Source organism: Ictalurus furcatus, chromosome 12, assembly GCF_023375685.1.
Source record: "Ictalurus furcatus strain D&B chromosome 12, Billie_1.0, whole genome shotgun sequence".
In the NCBI taxonomy this organism is placed as follows: Eukaryota; Metazoa; Chordata; class Actinopteri; order Siluriformes; family Ictaluridae; genus Ictalurus; species Ictalurus furcatus.
This window is the reverse complement of record NC_071266.1, coordinates 23,635,034-23,646,316: the sequence shown is the minus strand read 5'-3', so window position 1 is coordinate 23,646,316 and position 11,283 is coordinate 23,635,034. Positions and strand designations below refer to the sequence as shown.

At 39.6% G+C, this 11,283-nt stretch overlaps 1 protein-coding gene across 1 annotated transcript in view; it reads left to right on the top strand.

The window, feature by feature from the left end:
- The window catches only part of rims3 (regulating synaptic membrane exocytosis 3), a 61,576-nt gene continuing 50,293 nt past the window's right edge, over window positions 1-11,283 (top strand). The window contains exon 1 of the mRNA XM_053637957.1: window positions 1-154. The gene's annotated coding sequence lies outside the window, so the exon portion shown is untranslated. The remainder of the gene's footprint in view (window positions 155-11,283) is intronic.

Sequence of the window (11,283 nt, the reverse complement as noted above, 5' to 3'; positions counted from 1 at the left end):
TGCAACCCGGCGCGTCTCAGCCACACGGCAGCATCCAAACCCAGGCACACAGCAAGGAAAAACTCTAAATAATGACCCTGACAGCCACGAGCCGGACGCACAGCTTCATCTGACGTAAAGATCCGGTGCCTGAGCTGCAGCCTGCTTTTCACCGGTGAGCGCGCGCTCCTCTGCTTCACTTGCACAAATAATATGCGGTTGTTTTTTTTGTTTGTTTGTTTGTTTGTTTGTTTGTTTTGCGTTGAAATCATTATTAAACAAATTGTTATGTTGAGTGTAAAATTTTTTTTTTTTTTGTCTGTGTGTTGATACTCATGGCTCAGGGGCAGTATCTGAGCATGTGTATAAATATGCAATGCACTCTGCAGCACTGAGAAACACAATATTAAAATCTATAAATATTTAAAATAAGAATAAAAAACAACAACAACAACCCAAATCTCTTGTGCATTCCGGTTTGTTCATGCTTGTCAGTGATGCACAATATGCAATGCACAATACTTGCAAGGCTATACAGTACTTTGGCACTGTTGTGTTTTTCCACAGATCCTCTCCGCATGTGATTTCATTTTTTCCTTCTGTTCTTCTGCGCGTTCATTTGCATTCAGATGTAGCACACACACACACACACACACACACACACACACACACGTTATGCATATTGCATGCATGTGCACATGCATATGCATAAGATAAACATGCACTGCAAAATCCTACAATCCTGAGTTAACACATGCTGTGTGTGTTCAATGCACCTAGTCACAAATACTGCAAACATTTTATTATTATTATTATTATTATTATTATTATTATTTAAACATTTTAGGTCTTAATTTTAAAACTGTGTAATGCGTTCTTCTAAAACTGATCCAAGTATTTACAAAGCTATTAGCCTTAACATTTTGTTTATATTATATATGGACTTTTGTTTATATTATATATGGACTTTTGTTTATATTATATATTGGCACAGCTTATTTCCTAAATTCCTAAGAAGAAGAAGAAAAAGTAAAAAAAAAAAAAAAAAAAAAGATGCTTAAATAGAGAATTTCCTTCATAAATAAAGAAGCGACGCAGCATGAGGTCTCGGCTGTCAGTGTTGATAAACAGACCGAGTCTCTTAGTTTGTCTAACAGCGTCATCGTCATTTCAACACACTGTTTAACTGGAGTTGATTTAGATGCTCCATTTCTGTTGACTGATTATCTTCTTGATTCTCTCCCATCACTGCTGGTAAGTTTACACACCGTGTTGTGGATGCTATAGACCTTTAGATTAGACAGTGTAGTGTAATGGTCACCAGGTGATGAAGGGATGGTGTGTAAATGCTGCTTGATTTGCTCGCCATTTCCTTTCACGCCCTCCCCTGTTTGAGCCACCATCTGTTTCCTGAAAGCGTCCAAATGAACGCTGAATCTAATAAAGACCACGACCGAGGGTAAAACTACCGCCACTGGGAAAATCGCATGCATTTCATACGTGATCGCAGGTTTTTCCACATGCGATTAAGCGAATAATATGCAGTCAGATCACTCAAAGGTGCATTTCGTCATGTTATGCAGCGAGATTGACACGAAAGTAAACTCCGTGTGACGTCATGTTGAGTAAGATGTGATCACTTGTGCGCAACACGTGAAAAATTGTCTACACGATAACTGAATCCTGTGAGTAAATCACATGATCAAAATGAAAGCAAAAAAATAAAGGAATCATGTGGGGAGGGGGAGGGGGGAGAAATCACATCACAAACTAGAACTTGTCAGGTGGTGCAACCACATATTAATGAAAAACAAAACAAAACTAAAGCTGTTAACTGAAAGAGAATGTTTATAAAGTATACTTTTTAGTCTTTACATTGCATTTCCAATGAGTTTACAGTGTTCCATTAAAATGAATGTTCGAATACATGTTTTCTCTGGTTGCACTATTTGACTCGGTGGTCGTGCCATCTGACTTTTCAGGCTCTTTTCAAATGACACAGCTGGACACCCATGTAAATCTTTGTGCTTGAAATCACGTTATTATGACACAACACATTTTAGTGGTTTTCTTGGGTTCTTACCACATGACTTGGTAAACTGAACTGACCAAACCATGGGTCAAAAATGACAATTTTTTCAATATTTGTAAAAAGGTACAGTATATTTGCTACTGACCTTGTCATTGCATCATTAAGGCCACTTGAGGTCTACTTGGATGCAATCCCTGACCCAGTTTTTCTTATAAGTATGCCAAAATAAAAGTTTTTTGTTGTTGGTCATGCCCTGTAACAACTGATAAATCTTTATTGATCGACAAATGCGTTTTTTTTATTGAGTTAAATAATTGTAAAGCTTTGAAGGTTTCCAGCATAAAATAATGCTAAATGATTTTATTTAAATGACTGTTTGACTAAATTGGCCTTGTTAATATTCAGTGGCTGCTAAAATGAATTTTATTTTGATGCAGTGAAAATGTATTCGCATAACAGGGATATTTAGATTAATGCGATATAGGTTGTGTATTCATTAAATGATGTCATTGACCATGTCACTGATCCTTACAGGAAACAAAGTAGCTTCCAAATTCCTGAAATACCTTTATGATGGAAAACAGTACGTTGTGTCACTTGTTTCTGTATAAAATGTTACAGAAACCAAGTGTTAATTAGAAGCTGCGTGAATCTATAGTCTGGGCTAGAGAGAAATCAGCCTCATTGTCGCTTCTTCATAGCATTCTTGGTGGCGCGAAAATCCGGGGACATTTTTAACAGCAAATAATCTGACATGGATGCAAAAAAAATGTCTTGAGGCTAGTACGTTTATTCCAGCAGTCCCTGATCCTATCATCCACCCGATCGCTAATTAACACACAACTCATCTTATGACCTTCTTCCACATTGTATTTATACATACAGTTGTGCCCAAAAGTTTGCGTACCCCTTGCAGAATCTGCTAAATCTTAATACTGTTAACAAAATAAGAACGATCATAAAAATCCCACGTTGTTATTTATTTAGTTCTGTCCTGAAGAATCTATTTCACATAACAGATGTTTACATATAGTCCACAAGACAAGATAATAGCTGAATTTATAAAAAATTACCCAACCTACTCAAAAGTTTACACACCCTCGATTATTAATACCGTGTGTCGTTACCTGGATTATCCACGGTTATTTTTATGTTTTGTGAGAGTTCTTCACGAGCCCCTTGTTTGTCCCGAGCAGTTAAACTGCCCACTGTTCTTCAGAAAAATCCTCCAGGTCCTTTGCTTTTCCAGCATCTTCGACATATTTAACTCCTTTCCAACAGCGACTATATGATGTTCAGATCCGTCTTTTCACACTGAGGACGACTGAGGGACTCATACACGACGATTACAAAAGGCGCAAACGTTCACTGATGCTCAAGAAGGCAACACGATACACTAAGAGCCGGGGGGGTGTAAACTTTTCAACGGGATGATCGGTGTCAATTGTTAATATTTTGTTTAAAGATCTTTTTTTTTTTTTTTTTACATTTAGTCCTGCCCTCTTATTTTGTTAACAGTATTAAGATTTAGCAGATTCTGCAAGGGGTACGCAAACTTTTGGGCACAACTGTATATGTGACTCTAACAGTTAGAAGTTAGAGTCACAAGTGCCTGCTGTATTTATGGTCATTCAGGTCATTCGAGCGCCGCTCGTTGATGTAGTAGGTGTTATATTTGTGCAGCAATTCTCTTCAGGAAACGAGGTTATTCTGTAGAGGTTGCTGCTTGTGAGATTCTTTATCGGCAGTTTTCATATGAGGAAATTAATTCACGATTCAGATCGCAGCCCTCTCACTGTTCTCCGCTTATGAGATAATGTTGGGTTAAAGGTGGCTGAAGGTTTAATGGGGTGACTCATGACAAGAGCTTTACTTCAGCAGTTCTGTGTTAGACATTTAGCATGCACTAAGTAGTCTTCGATCATTTAGGTTGGGAGCACGACTTGCCCATTGGCTGCCGTTAATATTAATAGCAGGACTAATTACAGTAATTACAGTTCTCTTCATGGTCATTTTCATAAAATTTTTTCGTAATGGTTTTTAGTTAGGAAAGTTTGCTGATCTGATGATTTGGGATCCAACGCATCCTCAGTGCATTACTTATGAGAAATGGTTTTAACGTCACAACCTATCAAAAAGTAATACACTTTACACAGGTGATACATAATCTTTGAGGGGGAAAAAAATAATCTATTTGAAATATCATTTGATACGAATTCAGTACGCTCCTTTATGCGTAATACAGTTTTCTCTCAATAAGAACAAACTTTTTTTGTTTTAACTTACAGAAGGAAGAAGGCGTCTTGTTGGATTAGTTTTTCGTTAACTGACGAAATAAACACAGTTCTTAATATTGCACTCAGACTACTGGGTTCAAGCAAAAGCCGGAAGTTTGTGAGAAAAGATCAAAAGAAAACAGGAGAAATGCTGCAGATTAGTACAGGATTTTCCAGTTGTTGTTTTTTTAATTGTTCAGGCCAAAAACACTTGATTTTGCTGTGGCTTTATTTTCGTTTTATGTGCTTGTTTTTTTTGTGGAGAACTACTCAGATTGGTGAAATCGCAATTGTATTTCGCCGTGATGTTTGTAGTTTGCTGTACTCCTGTTGGGCTGAATGTGTCTTGGCCCAAATCTGCGGTAATTTAGAAAAATTGCAAGCGCCCCTGAATATTGCTCGATTTCGCGTTAATTTCTGCGATCGTGAAATGGGAAAATCCTGGAGGGACTGATGAGAGGTTTATGACATCTGTTCTCGTCAGAAGGCACCAAGTTATTAATATGACTTCTAGTTTCGTTTCGCAAGCTTGACGTCTAGCTTTCTCTGGAGTCTGGTACTTTTTCGAACATAAAACATAACCAAGAACCGCCTACTTCCATGAGAAGGGGGCCATTTTACTGACGCCCTCTGCTGGTTTCAAACAAAATTTTACAGACATGATACAGTGAAGGTTTTCCCAGTCGGATGACGGTATGATTACGGTATGATACGATTTTCTATGAAGAATTTGCTTTTGCATTATAGATATATTTTGCATAAGATTCTTAACTTTGGTTTGTAAGCAGTGGACTGTGGGTGGAGCATGTGATGCTGAGATTACCCCCATTTCGATACTGATTCCATTCAATCTTATTTGTACAGCCCTTTTAACAGTAGACATGGCCACGAAGCAGCTTTACAGAAATCCAGATGTTGAACTCAGAAGTCTGAGATCCTTAATGAGAAAACCAGAGGTGACAGTGGTGAGGAAAAACATTAGGAATGAACCTTGAGAGGAGCCAGACTCCAAAACGAACCCATCCTTCATCCCATCCACTGTATTGAATGATTTATCTGCTCTATTCTGATTGGCCAAGCAAATCATTTGGAGGTCTATTATGTCGGAATAAACCTGGTCTGTTAACAGCTCGATGAAAGCCCTAATATGAATAGTTTTATTCGCCTTGTCGCTATTTTGTTGCTATTTTGCTTAGCAGAAGTATGTTACTAGTAGTAATAATAATTTAAGCTCAATATTCTGGGCCAAATTTATTTCTTTGCTAAGCAGCCATGTAGTAAATGGGATAACGTTGACTCAGCCAGTCATTCATTTAAAACAAACCCTGGCAGGACAATCCAAAGCTCTGCTTTGCATCAGGTGTACAGTCGTCCTTAATTTAACGTTACACGACATCCACACAACATGGGAACATTCCCTCACCGGCCTCTGTTTTTACTCTCTCTAATAGTCAATAAGACAAACTCGTGTTACTGAGCAACCAGAAAGTGTAAAACGTCTCGGCTCCTGAAAACGTTCCCACGTCGGAAAACTTACCGACACTGACAAAGCACTGACACTGGAGACTCCTTCCGTGAATGTCCTTACAGAAAGCTTCACCATATAAACAATTATACGGTCTTCTCTGTTCAAATGTTTTTTTTTTGTTTGAATTTTGAAAAGATAACGTATTGGAACGAGCACTTCATATAAACCTGCGATTCTCTAGCAGCTGCACTACTGTCAGCACTTTCTGACCAATCAGATTTAAAATACTCCATAGTCAGTGCTGTGGTCTAATTTACAATAATAACAAGCTCGCTGTACATTATTACATGGCTGCTTACCAAAGAAACCATTCATTCGAGCCTGGATATTGATTTTAAATCATTTAATTCGCAGTTAAATGCATCCACTAAGCAAAATCTTTAAGCTAAATTGTCATTTATTTATTTATTGGACAGGTGAATAAAACTTTCAGTAACACTCCACTCCTTTGCAGCCGAAAATGCGATTTTATTGCCAGCGGTATCATTTAGTTAGAGGTTAAACTATGTCCCACCTTTTATTGTGTCTTAAGTGAAATCAATCTTCTTTCTGTACCGTCTTCTTTTAACGCTCTCTCTCTATTTTAATAGAGACGCTTATCAACCCGGCGAGGTGGATAGTAAGAGTGATAAAAAGAGTGGGTATAGATTGATGCAGTAGGAGTAGGAGTGAAGAGGTTGTCACACAACCTCTTACCTTACGTCTGTGTGTGTGTGTGTGTGTGTGTGGGTACGCTGCTTTGATCTGAAGTCTGAGCTGAAGTGCTTTTAGGTCTGGCGCCTTGGACCGCCGCGTTGGAAATAAATCACTCTGCCTCGCTGACTGATAATAATCATAAGCACGAGTCGGCGCCTCGCTTATGTGCCTTTGAAATGAAAATCGAATGAAACTAGCACGTTTTATCATAGCAACGAGTTGGTTCGGGGCCTGTGTCCACGTGTGTGGTCCGACTAGCTGTAAGTGAAGGAGAGAGAGAACGTGAGAAGATGATCAAAGGAGCATGTCAAGGCCTTATGCACTGCTATAACTCACACCTCTAACTGATGAACACAGAGAGATGGAGATGCAGCCTGTGCACTTTTCACCAATTCCGACCAATCAGAGTGAACCGCGTGCACGAGACACTCGAGAAGATTAAAGCAGGCAATTACAGTTATTTAAGCAGTGATTTAAGACAGCAGTGTTTACATTTAAGTGCTGAACCAAGTGTTGAGTCATTTATATTTCCATCATGTCTAAAATAATGGCTGGAAATGACCAATAAATAGGATAAATGTTTTTCACTTTAACAGTTTAATGAATTGCAACTAATACTAATCAGTCCCTCTAGGATTTTGTGATTAATTTTGAGATCGATGCAAAAATCAAGCCAAATTGTGGGCGGCTGTGGCTCAGGTGGTAGAGCGGGCTGTCCGCTAATCGTAGGGCTGGCGGTTCGATTCCCGGCCCACGTGACTCCACATGCCGAAGTGTCCTTGGGCGAGACACTGAATCCCAAGTTGCTCCCGATGGCAAGCTAGCACCTTGCATGGCAGCTCTGCTATCATTGGTGTGTGAGTGTGTGTGTGTGTGTGAATGGGTGAATGAGACACAGTGTAAAGCGCTTTGCAGGACCGCTAAGGTTAAAAAAAAAGCGCTATATAAGTGCAGACCATTGACCAACTTCACAATATTCGCAGGCGCTTGCAATTTTTCAAAATTACTGCAGATTTCCCGCAGACTCGGGCCGAGACGCGTCATGTAACGTCATCACTCAGTCAAAGCCCTCATGTGTCGGACATGAGTACAGACAAGAGGTCTCATTTACCAACAGATCACTGTGAAGGACCGTGCAAAACAATTCCGTGCAATTGCAGTTTTGCCAATTCAAATAGTTTTCCGCAAAAAAAGCACAAAAAAGTCAAAGTTGCATCGCAAATTATAAAGAATAGATGCAGCAAAATTAAACATTTATGGCCGCAACAATCACAAAAAAAAACAAAAAAAAAACGTTACTAATCACTTTAAAAATTACGTTAAAAATTACTAATATTTGTTAATTTGATTAAACCTATATTATCTTTCCTGAAAAATGCCAAAATTACCTCAATATATATATATGTATATATTATATATATATATATATATATATATATATATATATAGTGGAGAAAAGTCATCTTTTATAAAATGTTCTACATAATTATTTAAATGCTTTGTTGAAGTGTCCAGAAACCTTTGAACACATATGATGTTCACATTTAAAACCTCTTTCTTGTTTATCACCATATCCATGAAGCACAGCACAGAGAACATACGCACCACGACTGTGCAGGTTTGTAAACCAATATATTTTAGATTTGTAACACAAAGTAGCAGCAACACATTTTGTCTAAAAGAACAATGTATTCAAAGAAAAGGGAAACGGGAAAATTGGGAGGCAGAAAACGTCCCAGCTACTAATTACTGTAAGTAATAGTGGAATATTAAGATATCAAGAAGGATGTTGCTTCATGTCTCATGACTGCCTGATTGCCAGTATACAGCCCTTAAACATGAACCATAGTCCATAAAGAGAATAAATTTAAATGTAAAAGAGCGCCAGCTGAAAGACTGGAACACAGTCATTCAGATTTATTTCAGTTATTACCATTAACTCTGACCAATTTAATTTGACTTTGTGATGAGTTTCCTTTCAAATGTGGCTTCTATTCAAATTGTATTAACTGCAAATTGAACATAGGAAAAGAAAAAACTGTTATATTATCTGAAATTGCATAAAATAAAGTTTCCTCGCACTTGCCTCATGTTCCCTAGTGGAGGAGCCTAAATCCAGGGGAGGTCAATGTGTGATCATTATTTACAGGACAGAATGATCCAGGCCGTTCATCACTGTCCTGTTAACCCAGTTCCCCCAACCCCTCGCACACACACACCCACAAAAACACTCCTTAATGTGGACCTCTGCTCGCCGCTGGGCCGTCTGATTCTGGGCCGATAGAAGATAAGAGCGAAAGAACCTGAATAGAATGACTCAAGGCTCTTAGATGTAATATTTCTCATGCCTCATCGTGATAAGCTCTGTACGCGGTTTAGCATCACTTAACTATCATCTCACTTTAGACTGTGGATTAACACTTTATTCTGAAAGGAAATAACCATAGCGAAATTATGGTTGCATTAATTATTTATAATTATTTGTATTATTTACCAAAAACTATTCGTAGGATAGAGGTATCTCATTGGCTTCTGTACTCATCAGTCCCAAAGAAGGAGGCGTGGCCTCTGTACCTATCATTCTTAACGAACGAGGCGTGACCTCTGTATCTATTAATCCTAATGAATGAGGCGTGACCTCTGTATCTATTAGTCCCAATGAAGGAGGTGTGGTCTCTGCACCTGCCAGTTCTCATGAAGGAGGTGTGGTCTCTGCACCTACCAATTCTCATGAAGGAGGTGTGGTCTCTGCACCTGCCAATTCTCATGAAGGAGGTGTGGTCTCTGTACCTACCAATTCTCATGAAGGAGGTGTGGTCTCTGCACCTGCCAATTCTCATGAAGGAGGTGTGGTCTCTGTACCTGCCAATTCTAATGAAGGAGGTGTGGTCTCTGTACCTGCCAATTCTAATGAAGGAAGTGTGGCCTCTGTACCTGCCAATTCTAATGAAAGAGGCGTGGCCTCTGTACCTACCAATTCTAATGAAAGAGGCATGGCCTCTGTACCTACCAATTCTAATGAAGGAGGTGTGGTCTCTGTACCTACCAATTCTAATGAAGGAGGTGTGGTCTCTGTACCTGCCAATTCTAATGAAGGAGGCGTGACCTCTGTATCTATTAATCCCAATGAAGGAGGTGTGGTCTCTGTACCTGCCAATTCTAATGAAGGAGGTGTGGCTTCTGTACCTGCCAATTCTAATGAAGGAGGTGTGACCTATGTGCCCACAATGAAGGAGGTGTGGCCTCTGTACCCATCAGTCATAATGTAGGAGGTGTGGCCTCTATGCCCATCAATCCTAATGGAGGAGGTGTGGCCTCTGTGCCCATCAGTCCTAATGTGGTAGATCTGGAGCCTATTCCCGGGACATTGGGCGTGAGGTGGGATTGATTGTAACTAGAATAAAACTAGAAACGGATAAAAAATAATTGCCTGTTTCATTACTTCTTTGTGTTGTCCAACTGTTTTTATGTGAATTCTGAACTTGTGCATATGAAAACCCAGAAGGAAGTAGGAGAATTATGTTAAATGGAATATGGCACATTTAAAGGTTAACGGAGACAGATTTTTGCAACAAATGATCAGTGTGGTCCAGTTCCTCTGTCACTGCTTGCTTCCATACACACACAGAGATGAACAGTGTTACGCATACATGTATTTTCAAATACAAAATAAGATGTCATTTGCATAGTAATGCTTACATTCTTGGTAAAGTAATACGTAAAAAAAAAAAATAAAGAGACTGTATAAATGATTGATTATTTAGCAATGATTGATAAATGATTCATTCTTTAATGTTAGTATTATTATTAGCTAGTGTAATACTACAATACAGTAGTACAGCAGATTTGCTAAGAAGGAGCCAGTGAGGCTCGGCTAACTCTCTGAACAGAAGGACGGCACCAGCAGGCTGGATTTCGGTTCTTTGTGCCTGTCAGAGTGTGAGTTTTGCTCTTCCTGTTAACAATTCCCTACACACACACACACACACACACACACACACAGATAGAGAGAGACACATTCTGCTACATGAACCAGTTCTTTACCAGTGCTTGAGAGTACGAACTACTAATTCATACTGCTTCTACACAAACATTACGATCTGTGATCACTGACACACACACACACACACACACACACACACACACACACACGGAGAGAGTGAGAGCCGAGTGATGCAGAATACCAGGCCTGAGCACTCAGCTCTCAGCAGGTGTGTTTCGGTCGTCTCTCAGCTGGTCTGAGTCATGGTAAATGGCAAGAATAATGCAGTGTTGGTATACACACACACACACACACACACACACACACACACACACTCAGCGCTTTAGCTGTTTTTGTATAGGTGTTACTGGACAATGTAATGTATTTACAGCATGTTCTACTGGTTAAGCATGAGGAAGTGTGAGTGTTTTCAGCTCTGACTGCCAAGATCAATTGCACCCTGGATGCCTATAGAAACCTAGCGGTTTATCATGCGCGCACACACACACACACACACACACACACACACACACACCCTGTTGTGTTGGAGGTGTCTCTGTACTATCAGCCTGTATGAGTGTTGACAGTGGAGCTTGTTCATGTTCCTGCGTGTTAATAGTGAAGTGACGATGAAGAGCCCGAGTGAGCTGGCAGCATGATGAACACACACATGCAGCAGAGAGAGAGAGAGAGAGAGAGACCAATGAAGGTGAATGGAGCTACAAGTTCTTCCCAGCTGAAACACCACATACACGAGAGAGAGAGAGAGAGAGAGAGAGAGAGAGAGAGA